Raw genomic sequence first — 17,004 nt, forward strand, 5'->3', positions numbered from 1 at the left:
CCAACTAGAATGAATGCTTCATGGTATACAGCTTGCAATAATGCTTAACTGCTGCATGTTCTGCCTATGACATGTCTGGCATTAAAGACCACCCAATAAAGATTGAGTGGATGACTGTCTAAAGATGCCTATAAATACAGAAAAAAGACCATCACGAACGATTGCCGCAGCATCATTCATTCATTCTAATTGGATCCATAAAGAAAGGAGATCTAGCCACGAGAACTTAGTTTTTAATGTGTTTCTTTAACTCTTTGAGACTTGCATCCATTCATACAATGCATTTTGATCATATTCACCTCTCTATTCCCCTAACTATTCTCAGCTCCAATGCCTATACCCAACCCCTCCCTACTACTTCATGTTTGCTCTGTGTATGTGTGTGTGAGCATACACAACTGCCTTTCTCTATCTCAGTCCAATATGTGCTGCCCATGTCATTTCCAGTATAGGGCCATCCAGTAGAGCACAGATGACCTATAGGAACCACGCCCTTAAGACTGACTCCCTACCAACTGTGCATAGCTCCTCATCTAGGGGCTTCTGAACCCTTCTCCCCTCCATGCCCAAGGGAACCTTAAGTATTAAGATCCAAACGTTCCAAATTCTCCCCCTCATTGTACCCTGCTCTTTGCAATACTGAATCTAATTGCTCCTCAGTCTTTTTGGCTAAGATCTACTGAAGACATGGACTCTGTTTCTTTACACCTTCACACAGGCTTCCTTGTATACTGTGTTTGTTGATAAATGAGAATCAAGAATGGTGTGTCAGCTATAAGTTTAGACTTAGAAAGACCAAACACACTTCCATCATCTTTCTTTTTTCCTTTGTTCTTCTTCTGCTTCCAACTGTTGAGATTTCACACATGTATCACCATGCCCAGTTTATTTGGTAATGGAGACCAAATCTAGGGCTCTGTGCATGCTAGGCAAGCATTCTACTGAGCTACATCCCCAACCCACACACTTTCGCTTTCTCCTGGCTCTCTGCCTTTGCCATGTGGACATGCGCAGCTCTACTGGGAATAGATGAGGGACAAGCATGGTCAGTACCAAGTCATACCAGTTCAGGTCATCCCAAAGCAGCCATTTTTTTTCAGACTCTCCATCAACAGAGCCAAGTCACATGAACAAGCTTGACAGAGATCAAACAAATACAACTCAGATCTCTTGGCCACTCCTTACACATGAGAAAAAACAATAAACGCTGGTTGTTTAAGGTCACTGTGTTTGAGGGTGGTTTATTCTGTAGCCTTTTAAGTCAAAGCTTCAAGTGTGTGACCAGTTCTTCAGGTATCTCTCCTAAGCAGATCTTGAACAGCCAGCATTCTGTACCTTGGATAACATGATGGAGGTATGCAGAAATTACATACACTAGCCATAGAATGCAGTGTCTCCCACACTGAGATCAATAACGTGGCATGCAGATGAACAAAGCCACTCTGACATCGCCCAGAGAGACAGATCAGGTTTCTGAGACTAAAGAGTATAACTAAGACCTTGGATAGGAAAAATGTGCAGAAGTAAATGTTCTCTTCTGAGATGAAGTGGATGATAGCCAGCCAGCCACCCTGACCTTTACCCAGCCTCCCGACATCCTAGTTCACAGATGCTTTCACTAGGTTTTCAGCCATCAACAACCCCCCCCTCATTTTACTCATGGAACACTGCAGTAGGCTTGCTGCACCACAGAGAGCTGATAGAGTCCTCAGATCCCCAAACACTGCTTTCTCCAAAGGACAAAGCAGCAGGCTGTGCTCTTTATATTAAGTGTCTGGATGGAAGCCCTAAATAAATTCGCCATCCAGCCATACATAAATGCACTTCATCGTGCACTGAAGGTCAGTATATTTCCACATCATCCCAATCCTTTCCATAATCACAGAGATTCTTGCCAAAGAAGAGAAACGTGGGTTAGTGAGGACAGCACCTGCAGACTGTTCACCAAAGGTGACTCTGGTTCATCTGGAAAAGAAACATGTGCAAGCACTGTCCTCCATCTGGGTGATAGGAATCTGAGCCATTGAACTCTCTCCTCAGTCCCTGTTTGCCTTGCAGAGATGTATCTCTCTGGCTTGCTGCATTAGATCATGTTTTGAATTGCACACGTACCACTTCCTACCAAATAACGTTCTTTTAAACATGGAGCTCAGAAACTGAGTCGAGTCCTTAAACAAGAAATCAGTACTGAGTCTTAGAGGCAAATATATAAACATAAATCATAAAGCAAGACAACAATGACCTTTTCATGTTCTCCTCAGTTCCCACCACCATCCCTCTCATTCACACAACTCGGCTTCCCGGGTCTCTTTCTTGTTCTCTTATGAATGTGTTTGCCTCTTGTCTCAGGCTTTTGCAGATTCTGTTACTCTACTCACTGCTGGCTTTCCCCAGAGTTGGTCAAGTTGCCCTTGTTGTCAAGGATCTCTTTGACTGCATAGATAGACAGAAAAAAATAGATAGATAGATAGATAGATAGATAGATAGATAGATAGATAGATAAACAGACAGACAGACAGATAGATAGATAGATATGAAAGAGATAGATGATAGAGATGAAAAGTAGATAATAGATAATAGATAGATATGAAATAAAATAGGCAAATAGATGATAGAAATAATGATAATTATAGACAAACAGATAGACAGTAGGCAGACAGACAGACACCAAACCCTCTCCAAACATTGCAACACTCCTCATGCTTCTTATTCTAATTTATTTTTCTCCTGGGATATATATTTTTTGGTCATTAAAACACACACACACACACACACAGAGTTTGCTCAATGCTATAGTTGCCACATATAGAAGTGCCTGGCACATAGTAGGTACTCAATAAACAAACTTTCAGTTCTTCAATAGTGACCTCATGTCAGATGATTAATATATGATAATTGTTCGACAATGAACAAATACTTGTGCATTATATAGTTATCATGACATTGCCATTGATTCCATTTTCCAGATGATGGAATCAAGGCTCAAAGAAAGGCTAAGATACTTGCCTAAGACCCACACCAGAACTCTTAGAAAAGCCAAAGCCACACTACCTACAGGTAGGTGTGTGAGATTATTGTTAAAATACCTGATGGTTTCAATTGCAAAATGCTTGTAAGGCACACCTGTGGCAAGAGGAATAACCCACCAAAACTGTCTGTTTTTTGTCCCACAGGAATTAACCCTAAGGATAAATGTTCCTCTCCTAGAGTAGAGGGATGGTAACAACTTTACCTTTCCTTTTTTTCCACCATGGGGGACAAACTGGGTCAGAGTTGTCCTGGGCTGTACTGAAGCATGAACAACCAGGGAGGAGAAGGAGGAAGAAGAAGAGGAGGAGGAGGAGGAGGAGGAGAAGCAGGAGGAGGATCAGGAAAAGGAGGAGAAGCAAGAGGAGGAAGAACAGGAGGAGGAGCAGGAGGAGGAGCAAGAGGAGGAAGAGCAAGAGGAGGAGCAGGAGAAAAGGAGCAGGAGGAAGAGCAGGAGGAGGAGCAGAAGGAAAAGGAGGAGGAGGACGGGGAACCAGAAGTTGTTCTACACTGAAACTCCCTTAAAATTTTCCAGAGTCCCTGCCTTTGTGAAATACTATTTCAATATTTCAGAGTCCAGAAATTTGGGGAAAATACTTCTCACGAGAATAAAGGTAAAACCCCAACCTACATTGGTGTGCTTTGCCCTCGGTGCTGCCTTCAAGAGTGCCTGGTTCAGATGTCCTTCAGAAGATGAATGGATACAAAAATTGTGGTACATATACACAATGGAATACTACTCAGCCACCAGAAACAATGACTTAACCAAATTCTTAAGAAAATGGTTGCATCTAGAGAATATCATCCTGAGTGAGATAACCCAGTCACAAAAGAACAGACATAATATGCAGTCACTGATAGTGGGATACTAACCCCAGAGGCTTGCACTACCCCAGAAACAACTCACAGACTGTATGAAGTCCAAGAAATAAAGAAAACAAAACAAAGCAAAACAAAATTTACAAAACAAGAAAACTTTAACTATTTCCATGTTACATTTTGTTTTACATGTACTTTAGCTCATTGTAACTATTAAGTTTTCAAGGCATACAACCAAACCTTGAAAAAAATCAAGTACTGACTAAAAAATATATTCATATAGTTTTATATAAAAATTATGTTAAAATTTGAAAAAAGTACTGACAAAAAATGTATAATTTTAAGCAAAAAATGTTTAAAATCTGTACATTTATCTTTGTTTTGTAAAATAAAGTTGTTTAAAAAAAAAACAGGAAAAAAAAAAGAGTGCCTGGTTCACACTAGTCTTCTGCAAGCACCATCTCTGCCTTCCCATCAGCAGTGATGGTGGTGGGCTGGGAGGGAGTTGTAGGATATTCAAGACCAAGAGATCAGAAAACAAATTCACTCCCTGTTAAGCCCCCTGGGGGCCTTTTTTTAAAATTACCTTTTCCTCTCTGCAACCTTCCACTCTTCTCACACCACCATCCCTGAATCACACCTTCTTACTACAGGTGTTTGTCCCCCACTGGGTGTTAGCTTGTGCCATGTTAGGATTTTGTTTCCATCACCTCTTCATCCCTAAGGATCAGTCCCACCTCTGACCCATAAACCGTTGGGCAAGTATTTGGTGACTCAGGGAAGATGCAGATTGTGCCTCACCATACCAACAGCATCTTCTAGCAAGCAGAACAAGTCGCCTCTTCTGCACAGGGAAAGCATAGAAGAGACCACCGAACTGGCTGCAATGTCTAGCTCTTCACCATCCACACACCTCTCTTCCCTCACCTGCCCTTCCCTGAGGGAGGGCCACCCACATTCACCTTCCAAACAGGCTTAGGGACCAGCAAGCATCCTCCCAGCGCCCCACCCTTACCCAACACATGGCATCAAGTTACCTTTAACTGGAGCCTGTATGCAGTTGAGATTTCAGGATAATAAAGGCGGTTGGGTAGCCGATCTGCTGCACCTGGACAGATGCAGTCTACAACCAGTCTGCCAAGGGAACAGCAGCGCCTTGCTCCTCCCTAGCTAACCGCATTTGCTCACCCATCCCTGCAAAACAAACGTTCTTTTTCTTGCGCTAAAATCCATCCAGAAACAAAACCCTAAGAAACAGCTCCCACGCCCGCGGAGGGCGCCCTCCACACAGAGAAACACACACTAACCCCAGTCCAGAGCCAGCAGGTGTAGGTATGTATTTAATCCTTTCTTTGAGAAGAAGCCAGTCTAGGAGAAGTAAGGTCGAAACTAAAGCAATGCCCAGGAAGCATGTGGAAAGCAGCTATAAATGTCAGTAGCCCAAGTTAAGAAACTATTTACCGCGCCAATAGTTCATGTGCCTCCACTTCAAGTCCTGGGGAAAGCCACGTTCAAAGGAGCGCGCAGCAGCCGGAAGCAGCAGCAAGTACTAGCTTTTCGCTTTTCGGTGCGCTGCTTTCCAACTCGGCTGTCCTTTGAGGCTTTTCCCAACAACCGCACCCAGCCAGGCCTGGGAGCCGAGCACCGCCTCGAGGATCACCGTCCCCTACCTGGGTGGAAAATCCGCAGCGAGCGCTTCCGTGACAGAGCACCGTCGGGTGGGTCTCTGGATAGCTCAGGCTAACGCGGCCCCTGGGGATCCCAACGGAGGCAGTCGCTCTCCCTTAGGCACACCTGCACCGCCGCGCCTTGTCCTGTCGCCGCTTCCGCTGCCGCCGCCGCCACCACCGCTGTGCAGAGCTTCTCTGCAGCGCACTCCCAGTACCCTGCAGCACCGCAGCCCTCTCGGGGTTCTATTCAGCAGGATCAGCCAGAGCCTAGTCCAGGCACCAACGGTGTTCACTGAAGAACGCTCTTTGCATCTAACTCCTTTTCAGATCCAAGGAGAGGAGTTTCCGATAGGTTGGAGGAGAGCCAGAGCTCCCTCCCCAGTCCCGCCCTTTCTGGATTTGCAGATGGACAGATCTGCAAAGTTCTTCTTGTATTCGGTTTGTTCCCAGCTGATTATAAATATCTTGCTTTCTCCACCATCCCACCTAAGACACAAAGGTGTATAAGGCTCCATGCTCTGTGCCCAACTCCTGACCAGAATATTTCAGAGGAGAAGGTTCCTGGGCAGGGAATGGGGTTCCTCGAATTACACCATTGCCAAACTACCTGAGATAATGTATGTTGAGAAATAGCTCCAGCCTTCTTAACTCCTTTGGAACGAAAAAAAGCTTGCTTGGTCCGGAGGGGGATGAGGAAAACTTGGAGGATTTAATATATTGAAGAAATACTCTAGTTGTTTCTTTGTTACCAATGCAACACACACACACACACACACACACACACACACACACACACACACACACACACCAAATCATCCCATTCATAGCTGGTTCACAGCAACAGTGCTGCCAGCCTAGAAAGACTTTCCAAAAGTACAGAGCTCCTTCTAGAAAAGAGTAAAGTCATGAATAAAGTCACCCTAGAAGTTCAAGGTCCAAATCAAACAACAGTATGGGCGCCAAGTCTTCTGTACAGCTAAGGGCCTTCCCTAACTGTTTTTCTAACTGTGAGAAAGACGCTATGACCTAAGGCAATTTGGTAGGGGAAGAGTCTACTGAAGTTAAACATTCCACTGAGGGAAGGAGAGGCAGTGGAGGAACACTGCTTACCCAGTGCTTACCCAGTCTCTTACACAGCTCAGGGCTGGCACCATTCCCAGTAACCTGGATCCTATCCCTTGCTAATTAGGAAAACGCCCTCACAGATTTACCTATGGGCAATCTGATGAAGGCATTTTCTCAAATGAAGTGACTCCCCACATTTATGTGTAGGCTTACGTTGAGTTAACAAATACCGAACGTTGTACCTGATCGTGTCAAAATGGAGGAAGTGAAGAAGAATCCTGCCTCTTCCCCTCTCGGCACTTCTGCCAACCCAAGGTCTCTCCTTTTATCATCCTCTCCAGCTACAGTAGGCTTTTCCTAGCTCCTGGCCTCTTACCCAGCCTGGGCTTGACCCTGGACCACCTTGCAAGGGCCTCTCTAGTTCCCCTCCCAGAGTCATTCCCTAAAATCTAAGTCTAATTCCCTCCTGACTAAAACCAGGCTATCGGCTTCCCTTTGTCCTTAGAAACAATACTTCCCCATTGAGTGAACAAAGGCATCTTCCCACTGACATCAACAGCTTCCATGCTTCACCCTGATCTGTTCCCCTCTAACTTGCTTCTTTTGGCATGGACTTAGCATGTAACTCAGAATGACCTGGATTCCAGGCCTGTACCAAGTTGTTCGTGGTGCTAGAATCCAACCCAGAGTTACATACATCCCATATCAGCATTACACTAACTGAGCACCTCACTAGCTCTAAGTTTTCAGACACAACTCAGTCTCTCCTTTCCTGACCTCTGAATAGACTGATGCGTTCTCCAGGTTCTTTTTAACCCCTTCCCCTAACCAAGTGCCTTACTGTTCTTAGCTGAGCCATTGACTCCTCATCCTTAGACTTCCTGTTTGTCCACACTATGCCAATGCACGACCAATGTTAGTTGTCAATAATGCCTTTCCCATTAGAATGGATTCTTTAGAAAGGCATGCCTCAGTTTCTTGCCACACGCATACAGGGCACAGTGTACCAGTATCTGCTCAGTATGTTTCCATAGCCACCGTCTATATTGGGATTTCAAATCATTCCAGCATCCAGGGATGTCTTTATGTTTCTTCCCAGCCTATACTTGTCAGCCTCAAGACATAACTACTATTTTTAGTCTCTGTTCTTTACTTATATATGAACAGAATGATATAATGTGTGCTCTTTTGTCCATGTCTTCTTTTACTCTAAATAATGTCTGTGAGATTCATCTGTGGCATTGTGTAGGTCACCCTCTTATTGCTGTATAGTATTCCATTGATTGAGAACTTGAAAGGACAATCCAGATAATCTCCTTAATAAGTCAAGACATTTACAAACACCCACATATACTGGAGAATTAGGAAGTTGTGCAGATACCCTATACAATGTATTCGGAAGTTTGGGCTTTGAGGTCTCATCTGCTCAAACTATGCCCAGTGTGATATACAGTCTCCTTCTGCTGCATGTGGATGAAGATGTAGAACATTCAACTCCTTCTTCAGCACCACGTCTGCCTGCACAGTGCCATACTTCCTACCATGAGGACTAAACCTCTGAAACCATCAGCTAGTCCCAAGTAAATGCTTCCCTTTATAAGAGCTGCCTTGGTCATGGTGTATCTTTACAACAATAAAACATTAAATAAGACAAAGGCTAAAGCTGATTCATAAGTGACCTGTCTAAGTGTTGATGGGTACAACTAGAGACAATCAGATTAAATCAAGTCAACATCAGAAAGACTAATTTAATGTTTTCTCTCATTTATGGTGTCTAGATTTTATATACACACAGAAAATACCATATGAATGTGTGACATGAAAGGTGTACAGGGGAAATGCTGAAAGTTTTCTCTCATATGAGAATCCTAGTTCAAGTCTGTAGATGAGTATATTTAAATTGACATTTATTCCAATGATGAGGGCAAGGGGAATACTTACTTTGTGAAAGAATCTTTATTAAAAAAAAAAAAAAAAAAAGGAAAATAGTTTGAATGGAAATACCCTTCCTAGATAATAGATCCCCAGGGAGCTCTCAGCAGATAATTGCTGTTGGGACATCGAGAGTCATATTCCTTAGAGGTGTCTCTGATGGAAAGTTGGTCTTGATCTAGCAAATAAACTCCCACCCTGGTTCATGCAAATGACCTTAAGTAGACAAATACATAAACTTAGACAACCTCAAAAATAAGTATTAAAACCTACTTAAGAGAATAGGAGGACTACTGGGGAAAGGAAGGATGAGAAGAGAAGGGGTTAGGGGAATATGCTTAAAGTCTATTACACACTTAACCCAGTGCATGTGCCTAAATGAAGGTTTTTATTGTCATTTTATTTTATGTGTACGGGTGTGTTGTCCTTATATGTCTGTGCACCCCATGAGTAGATGTGCCCTCAGAGGTCAGAAGAGGGCACTGGATTTCCTGAAACTGTAGCTACAGACCATTGTGAGCTGTCATATGGGTGCTAGGAATTGAACCCTGGTCCTTGGGAAATCAGCAAGTGCTCTTAACCATCTCTCAAGCCCCAAATAGTATTATCTTTTTAATTATTTATTATTGTATATTATGTGCACTGATTGGTATTTTGTCTGCATGTATGTCTGTGTGAGGGTGTCGGATTCCCTGGAACTGGAGTTACAGATAGTTGTGAGCTGCCATGTGGGTGCTAGGAATTGAACCCAGGACCTCTGGAAGAGCAGCCAGTGCTCTTAACCACTGAGCTATCCTTCCAGCCTTGATAATATCTATTTAAAAAACTAAAGTAAAGAGAACACAACTGAAAAGATAATGTAAATGTCTGTAAATAACTGGATAAATAAATTATAACAGTAATATTATAATTATACTGGTTAAAATATCTCAAAAATAAAATTAGATCTTTATATCACATGTAAAAACTAACTCATAATAAATTAAAGATGTAACTACACGTGCTAAAAATCATAAAAATCCCTACAAAAAAATTTGGTATGTTGCACTCAGCAATTATTTCTTGGGTACAATTCCAAAGCCTAGATGATTCTAATTTTAATTTGTTTTATCAATATGCTTGTAGTCCTAGCATTAAGAAGGCTGAGGCAGGAGGATTTCAAGTTCTATCACAAAGACCCTGACTCAAAAACAAGGTCTTTGGGGTGGGGGGGGGGCGTTCTGGTTTTGTAATGTTTTTCTGTACACTGTCATATGGGAGGATGCTGAAACAGACACTTGGGAGGGTGTTTTGCTGAGAACAAACACATGGTGTTTTTTTTGGAAGTCGCCTGGTGAGAAGACATGTGATGTTTTGCTGGAGCACACGCTTTCGGGAAGAGTGTAAGTATTGCCCAGCAGACAGGGGTTGGTGCTCTGTCATCGGTTTGCCTCACTTCCTTCTCTGACCTTTGCTTGCCGTAACTCCATAGAGAGAAAGAACTTTTGCTGGTGGTCCAGATGTTTCTTATCATAGATGCTTTCAGTTTTTTTCTGGATCAAGCCACTACGGCTGATCCAAGTTTGGTGTTTTGCTAGTAGACTGAACCGCAGACAACAAATATCGGAATCACCCCCAAGGAACTACTTCTAGAGAGGCCCACGTCCCCCTATCCTATTAACCATCTTCCTCCCCTACCTTTGGTCACTATAAGGGAGGTTGAACCATTTAAGAATCCTTATTAAAGTGGATTTTTAGACATATAAGCCTGTGTCTCTGTGTGTGTGTGTGTGTGTGTGTGTGTGCGCGCGCGCTCATAAAACAAAAACAGAGAGAATAGCAAAATCAGAACTCATGGTCTCTACAGATCTGCTCTGTGTTTGAGAAATGTTTACACAGATGTGCCCTTTTTACTCTGCCTATCACAAGACTGACCCTCCAGAGAAATCTTTCCTTCTCATCACATAGATTCACAACATATTTCCTTCTGCCTCTTTAGGACTCTGCCCAGCCTGACACAACTCAGCATTCAACAGATTCCCAGTGTGCCAGTGCCCTGAGTGTGCTTCTGATCATAAAACAACACATAACACCTGGAGCTATTCGAAATTCTCTCCAGTGTCCTTTCTCTACCTACAGCAAAGGAGGCCTTCCATACACACTCAACCTCAGCAGATACTCCTAAGAGAGAAAGGAGTAACTTCAACTCGCTAAGAAAAGTTCTTCCTGCTTGAAACTTAGTTTACCTAGTCCTTGGTGCCTTCAGTGACCTCCAACGTGTCTCCAACACCACTTTTATAATTTAACCCATTTTTTGTGGATTTTTGGAGGACTTTTTTTTAATCCATTTTTGGCATGTGATTTTTGTGGAATTTTGGCATGAAATGAATGACTGGTTGCCATCTATTAAGACATTACCCAGAATCAAGAACCAACTTGCTGATTCTCAGCCCATACGATATTTTTATGAGGTCTGCAGCATTTTTCAGCAGGTTATGTAACCTACCACATTGTGAAAAAGAGTAAGTAGTGAAATCAGAAAGATTTATAAGCTATCTGAACTCCAAACCAGCAGTGGTAAGGACCCCACAATCTATGGTCTCTAATGTTGGGAGCAGCCTTCTCCTTAAGGTAAAAGAAATACAATTCCAGTTTTTAACTAAAAACCTAAAGAAGATACCAGTTTTTAAAGGCTCTTTTGTGATCTGCTTTGAGTCGGGTGCATAAAGAATTTGTTATAGATTTGAGGCATATCTCTCACCAAATTCTAGTGTAGAAGTTAAATTAGCTTTTCCTATCCCTCAACATCCAGAGCACAAGCTCCCCATGCTCAGTAGGGGTTCCGGTCCCCTATTTTCTTAAAGAAACACAGGAGTCTACTCGGTTATCACAGAAAATCATTGTGACAATTCACGTCATTAATATGAATATATCTCAGAAAGCATATTTATTTTCTCCTTTCACATTTAAAATGTCAGTACAGCAACAACTTAAACTCTGCTTCAAAGACCCAAAGTTGCCACTGGTAGATTCGAGGAAACCCACATTGTGTTTGTGTTTGGCAAAAGGCCAGACGAGTGAGAGCCCAGAGGCCACCAGGCAGCATCTGGCTCCTGGCTGTAAAGGGCAAGTGACAACTGAAATGTAGAAGAAGCCACCACACTCTGAAAAGTCCTGGGATTCATGCTGCAGGCCTTTGACTAATAGAAACATGATCATAATCCCTTCTGTGGCTTTTCTAGGGGAATGAATCTCCTCCACTCCCTGTACAGCCAGACAGGGATTTAAGATAATAATAGACTTCTTTGTTTTGAAGATCTATTTACTTACCATGTATACATTGTTCTGCCTGAATGTATGCATTCAGGCCAGAAGAGGGCACCAGATCTCATTATAGATGGCTATGAGCCACCATATGGTTGCTGGGAACTGAACTCAGGACCTCTGAAAGAGCAAACAGTGCTCTTAACCTCTGAACCATCTCTCCAGCCTGTTCTGCAGATTTTTAACATGAAATCAGAAATAGGAAAATGGGAATCTTCATGGTCTCGGCTCAGGATAGTCAATGCCCCCATTACCTTCTGCTTCCCAGTCAGCTAGAGGAGGCAGTGACAACTTCCATGCCCTGACAGCTGCTGACAGACTTCCTGTTCATCCTGAATTGTATCGACTGTATAAATTTTGATGGCTCAATATCATCAGTGTTAAAATGCCACTGTCCTGTGTAAAGATGCTGTCAACAATAACGTCCACTCTATCGATCAACTCAGTGAGCACTTTTAAGCATCTTGCTTGCCCCTGAAAGGTAGCCTATGTATCTTCTTGCTAATCTCAAAAATACTGCAGGTAATTATGCATACTGCTATTATTTTGGAGATCAAAAAGCTTAGAGTAGTCAGGTAATTGTCTAGCAGTCACTGACGGGGTGGAAAGGTACATTATACAATAAATTCAAAGTCTGGATTCTTTCCACAAAATCACTCTTGCAGCCACACAACAATGGCTCCTCCCCAGATTGGTCCCAAACTGCAGACACATCAGTCTAGCCCTTACATTTTCTCTCTTGCACATCTTCCCATACACACCTTCTCCCAGTGCTGATGCAGCTCTTGGCTGTAAAGGTCAATTTGTCAGCTAAGCTTCTGATGAGATGCCATGTCCTTGGAGAAACCTTGCCTAGGTTCCGGTTCCTACTTTAGTTCTCTATGGCAATCCTCCCTTCTGGTTGTGTGCAGAGTGTCTGTGTGTCTACTGTGTCTTCATTCACTCCCTGAATGTGTCTTTATTTTCTTCAGACACGAGAAACGCAAAAATGACTACAAGCAATATCATAGAACATGCATCAAAAATAAACTATATTTTGATAATGATATTTACAGAAACATCACAATAAAGCATACTTGTTTATGTGCTAAGGAAATCTGATTTAAATATATATTTCAATGAATTTTTTAAATGGGCATTTTAGAGAAGTTACTGTATAGTAGGCACAAATACTAAACTACTTACATGCTCTACTTAGTCTTCAAAGCAACTTTGCAAAGTAAGTTCCCTTGCATTTTTCAAATAAGAGTAGAGACTCACAGAGGAATTAAACAAGTTCCTAAGGTCATGTAGCTGGCTGGAGAGATAGCTCAGCAATTATGATCTGCTCCTTCAGAGGACCTTGGTTTGATTCCCAGCACCCACATGGCAGTTCACAACAAGTTCTAGGGACTCTGATGCCCTATTCTGGCCTCTTTATGTACCAGGAACACACATGGGACACAGATGCTCATGCAGGCAGAACACCCATACACCCAGATCAAAACTTTGGCAAGCTGCCTCCAGAAATTGTACTTTCAAAGCCATAGAGGTCCTAGCAGAGGATGAGGACAGGTCCTGAAGAATAACCATGAAGGGGCCAGAAAATCAGGGTACGAGAGACATTGCATTATAATATAGAGCTCAATAATGTTAGCTATAATATAAATATATTATTTAGAATGTATATTGAAATATGTACTTAAATGCTGGTTTATGCATAAAGAATTGAACTTCATTGTAACATTTTTAGATATATGTATCAATATTAAAACAGTTTACTTTTGTAAACCTGATATGTGATTTTATATATAGCCGTTTTTGTGTTTCCAGTTCTAACTAGAATAAAGATGTGTTCCATGAAGAAAGGAAGACACACTTCACAGACTCTTCATGCCATCCAATCCAAGCTTTTTCAACAACTGTAGAATTTAGAAGGATGTGAACTCTGTGTGCAGCACATGACTGAAGTAAGGTTGGTGATTAGCAACTCTAGAGGTAATCCGAGCCCCCTTACCTACAACTTACTCAGAAACCCAAGCCTAACAGTGTTTCTTTGCCACAGAGACTGATGTTAGAAGGCTTTCAGGATCTGGCTGAATGAAGAACCACCCCTGGAAGCCCTGTCTCTGACCCTGCTTGTGAAAGAGAAAGGAGAGTTCTGTTTGCTGCTGGCAGCCATTCTAAGCCATGGTGAGGACTGGCATCCACACAAAGGCTGCTTAGCCCAGCCTCCTCCATCCACACCTTTGCTGCCTCTTGCACCTGCTCCTCATCACAATTCTCCATCCCAGAAGATCTCAATGACAGTCACAGTGTAATGTCTCCGAGGCAGTGGGTTCTCATCAGAATCTATCCTAAGGAGCTGCTTTCCAGGACACTTCCAGTGCCAAATGCCATTGCCTATTTTTCCCCTAAAAACATAGCCTCTGCATGCAGAACTCGGGGGTCCAAAGGTAGGTACACTCTCGAGGATGAAATAGAAGAGGGAGGAATGCAAGCTTAAGACCTTACTACTATTTTGCTAGTCACTCCTGTCAACAAGTGAACATTAGCCTCGCAGGAAACTCCTGAGAAAATATATAAAACGCAACACAGAAATGTTGCCCAGGGGCTAGAAGATTGAGTCATTGACATGCCAGCTTTTGTCCCACATCAGTCAAAGGTGCACTGTGTGCTGTTTGCTTTTCTTGATGCTGTTTATCCTGTGTACAAGTGTCCAGATGATCTTATGATGGATTCTCCCTGAGCATGGTTCATCTAACGTGAGACATGCGTGGTGAAGAAAGCAGAAAACACTCTGTGTAACTGAGGTGGGTTCAGGGATCCTTGCACACAGCCAATACCGGTACCAATGACTATTAATAGACAGAGAGGATCTGAGGCAGAGCACAAGAGCTGTCCACACACCACTACCAGACGTCAGAGGCAAATAAGGATCCAAAAGCCCAGAGTCATCATTCATTGCAATCATGCCATTATGTCTCTATCTCCAGTAATGTGAGCATATAAGGAGGTTACATATATAAGTCAAATACATATATACATGTTACATTTGTCTGGTATATATAATATGCTAGAATAAAACATATATTAGACAAATGGAGACAGAGATAAGGATGTAGTCCAATGGTTGAGTACTTACTTAGCCCGAGGAAGGCCAATTCCAAGCACCACCAGAGACAGAGATGGGAAGAGTATAGGAACATTTAAAAATAGAGAAATCAGGTGAATCACAATCAGCTGTGGCATACAAGGTAACAGAAAGGCTGGCAAAGAAGTAAAGATTGTCTATTGTTGGTTTTTCTTAATTTGAGCACATCAATCCTCCTCAGGGATAGCATATAAAGACTGAATTCCTTTTCAGTTCCTTTCAGCTTCTTAAAAGTGGACCCCGAGGGAGCCAGGAAATGTAAGGCTACACAGGTTTACAGGCATGAAATCTGTCCTGTTTAACACACTCTGGAAGTGAGTTAGAACGTTTTTACTCCGTGGCTTATTAAGATTTTCCTCTGAGAGTCATTAAATGCAACTCCTGCAAAGAAAGTTAGATAAAAGGCAGTTTAGCTACGAATTAGACTAGCATCCTGATCAAACAGAATCTCTATAGATCGGATGTCACTTGCAAGCTAATTTAAGTAAGCTTGGATATGCTGCATATATAACTTAATAATTCATAGTTGCAGATAGTTACAGTTCATTACAAAGGTTCGTTTTTTTCTGGGGGAAAATGCTCAGTTTGTGGGGAGTCCTGTGGTTTAGAAATGGAAAGTGCATGCTCTGGTAGCTCATGACACTAAAGCCAGATGCCTGGAACTTTGTTTGCCTTCACTTCTTGGAATACAAAGGAAAGAAATGACCAGGTCACCATACATCCTATCAGATCACTATGGACTAAGACTGGTCTTCAATAACAATAAAACCAACAGAAATCCCACATACACATAGAAGCTGAACAATACTCAATGATAACTTAATCAAGGAAGAAATGATGAAAGAAACTAAAGACATTTTAGAATTTAAAGAAAATAAAGGCACAACATACCCAACTTATGGGACACAATGAAAGCAGTACTAAGAGAAAAACTTATAGTTCTGAGTGCCTACAAAAAGAAACTGGAGAAAGCATACACTAGCAACTTGGCAGCACAACTGAAAGCTCTGGAACAAAATGAAGCAAATGCACCCAAAAGGATTAGACAGCAGGAAATAATCAAACTTAGGGCCGAAATCAAGTAGAAACAAAAAGATATATACAAAGAATCAACAAAACCAGGAGCTGGTTCTTTGAGAAAACCAACAAGATAGATAAATCCTTAGCCAGACTAACCAGAGGGCGCAGAGAGAGTATCCAAATTAACAAAATCAAAAATGAAAGAAGAGACATAACAACAAAAGCTGAGAAAATTTAAAGAATCATCAGATCCTACTACAAAAGTTTATACTCAACAAAACTGGAAAATCTAGAGGAAATGGACAGTTTTCTAGACAGATACCAGGTTCCAAAGTTAAATCAGAATCAGATAAACCATATAAACAGCCCATTAGCCCCTAAAGAAATAGAAGCAGTTACCAAAAGCCTCCCAACTTAAAAAAAAAAAAGCCAGAACCATATGGGTTCAGAGCAGAATTCAATAAGACCTTCAGAGAAGACACAATACTCTTACTCTCCAACTATTCCACAAAATAGAAACAGAAGAAACACCACGCAATTGAAGCCACAATTATGCTTATACTTAAACCATACAAAGGCCCTACAAAGAAAGAAAACTTTAGACCTATTTCCCTTATGAAGATCGATGAAAAAATACTTAATAATAATTCTCACAAATGGAATCCAAGAACACATCAAAACAATCATCCATCACAATCAAGTAAGCTTCATCGCAGGGATGCAGTGATGGTTCTATATACATAAATCTATCAACATAACTCACTATATAAACAAACTCAAAGAAAAAAATGATCATCTCATTAGATATTGAGAAAGCATTTGACAAAATTCAACACCACTTCATGTTAAAAGTCCTGGAAAGATCAGTAATTCAAAGCCCATACCTAAACATAGTAAAAGCAATATACAGCAAACCTGTAGCCAACATCAAACTAAATGGAAGGAAACTTTGAAATAATCCCACTAAAATAAGGGACTAGACAAGGCTGCCAACTCTCTACCTACCTATTGAATATAGTACTCAAAGTTCTAGCC

The sequence above is a fragment of the Micromys minutus genome, assembly GCF_963924665.1.
Source record: "Micromys minutus genome assembly, chromosome: 3".
NCBI classification, from domain to species: Eukaryota; Metazoa; Chordata; class Mammalia; order Rodentia; family Muridae; genus Micromys; species Micromys minutus.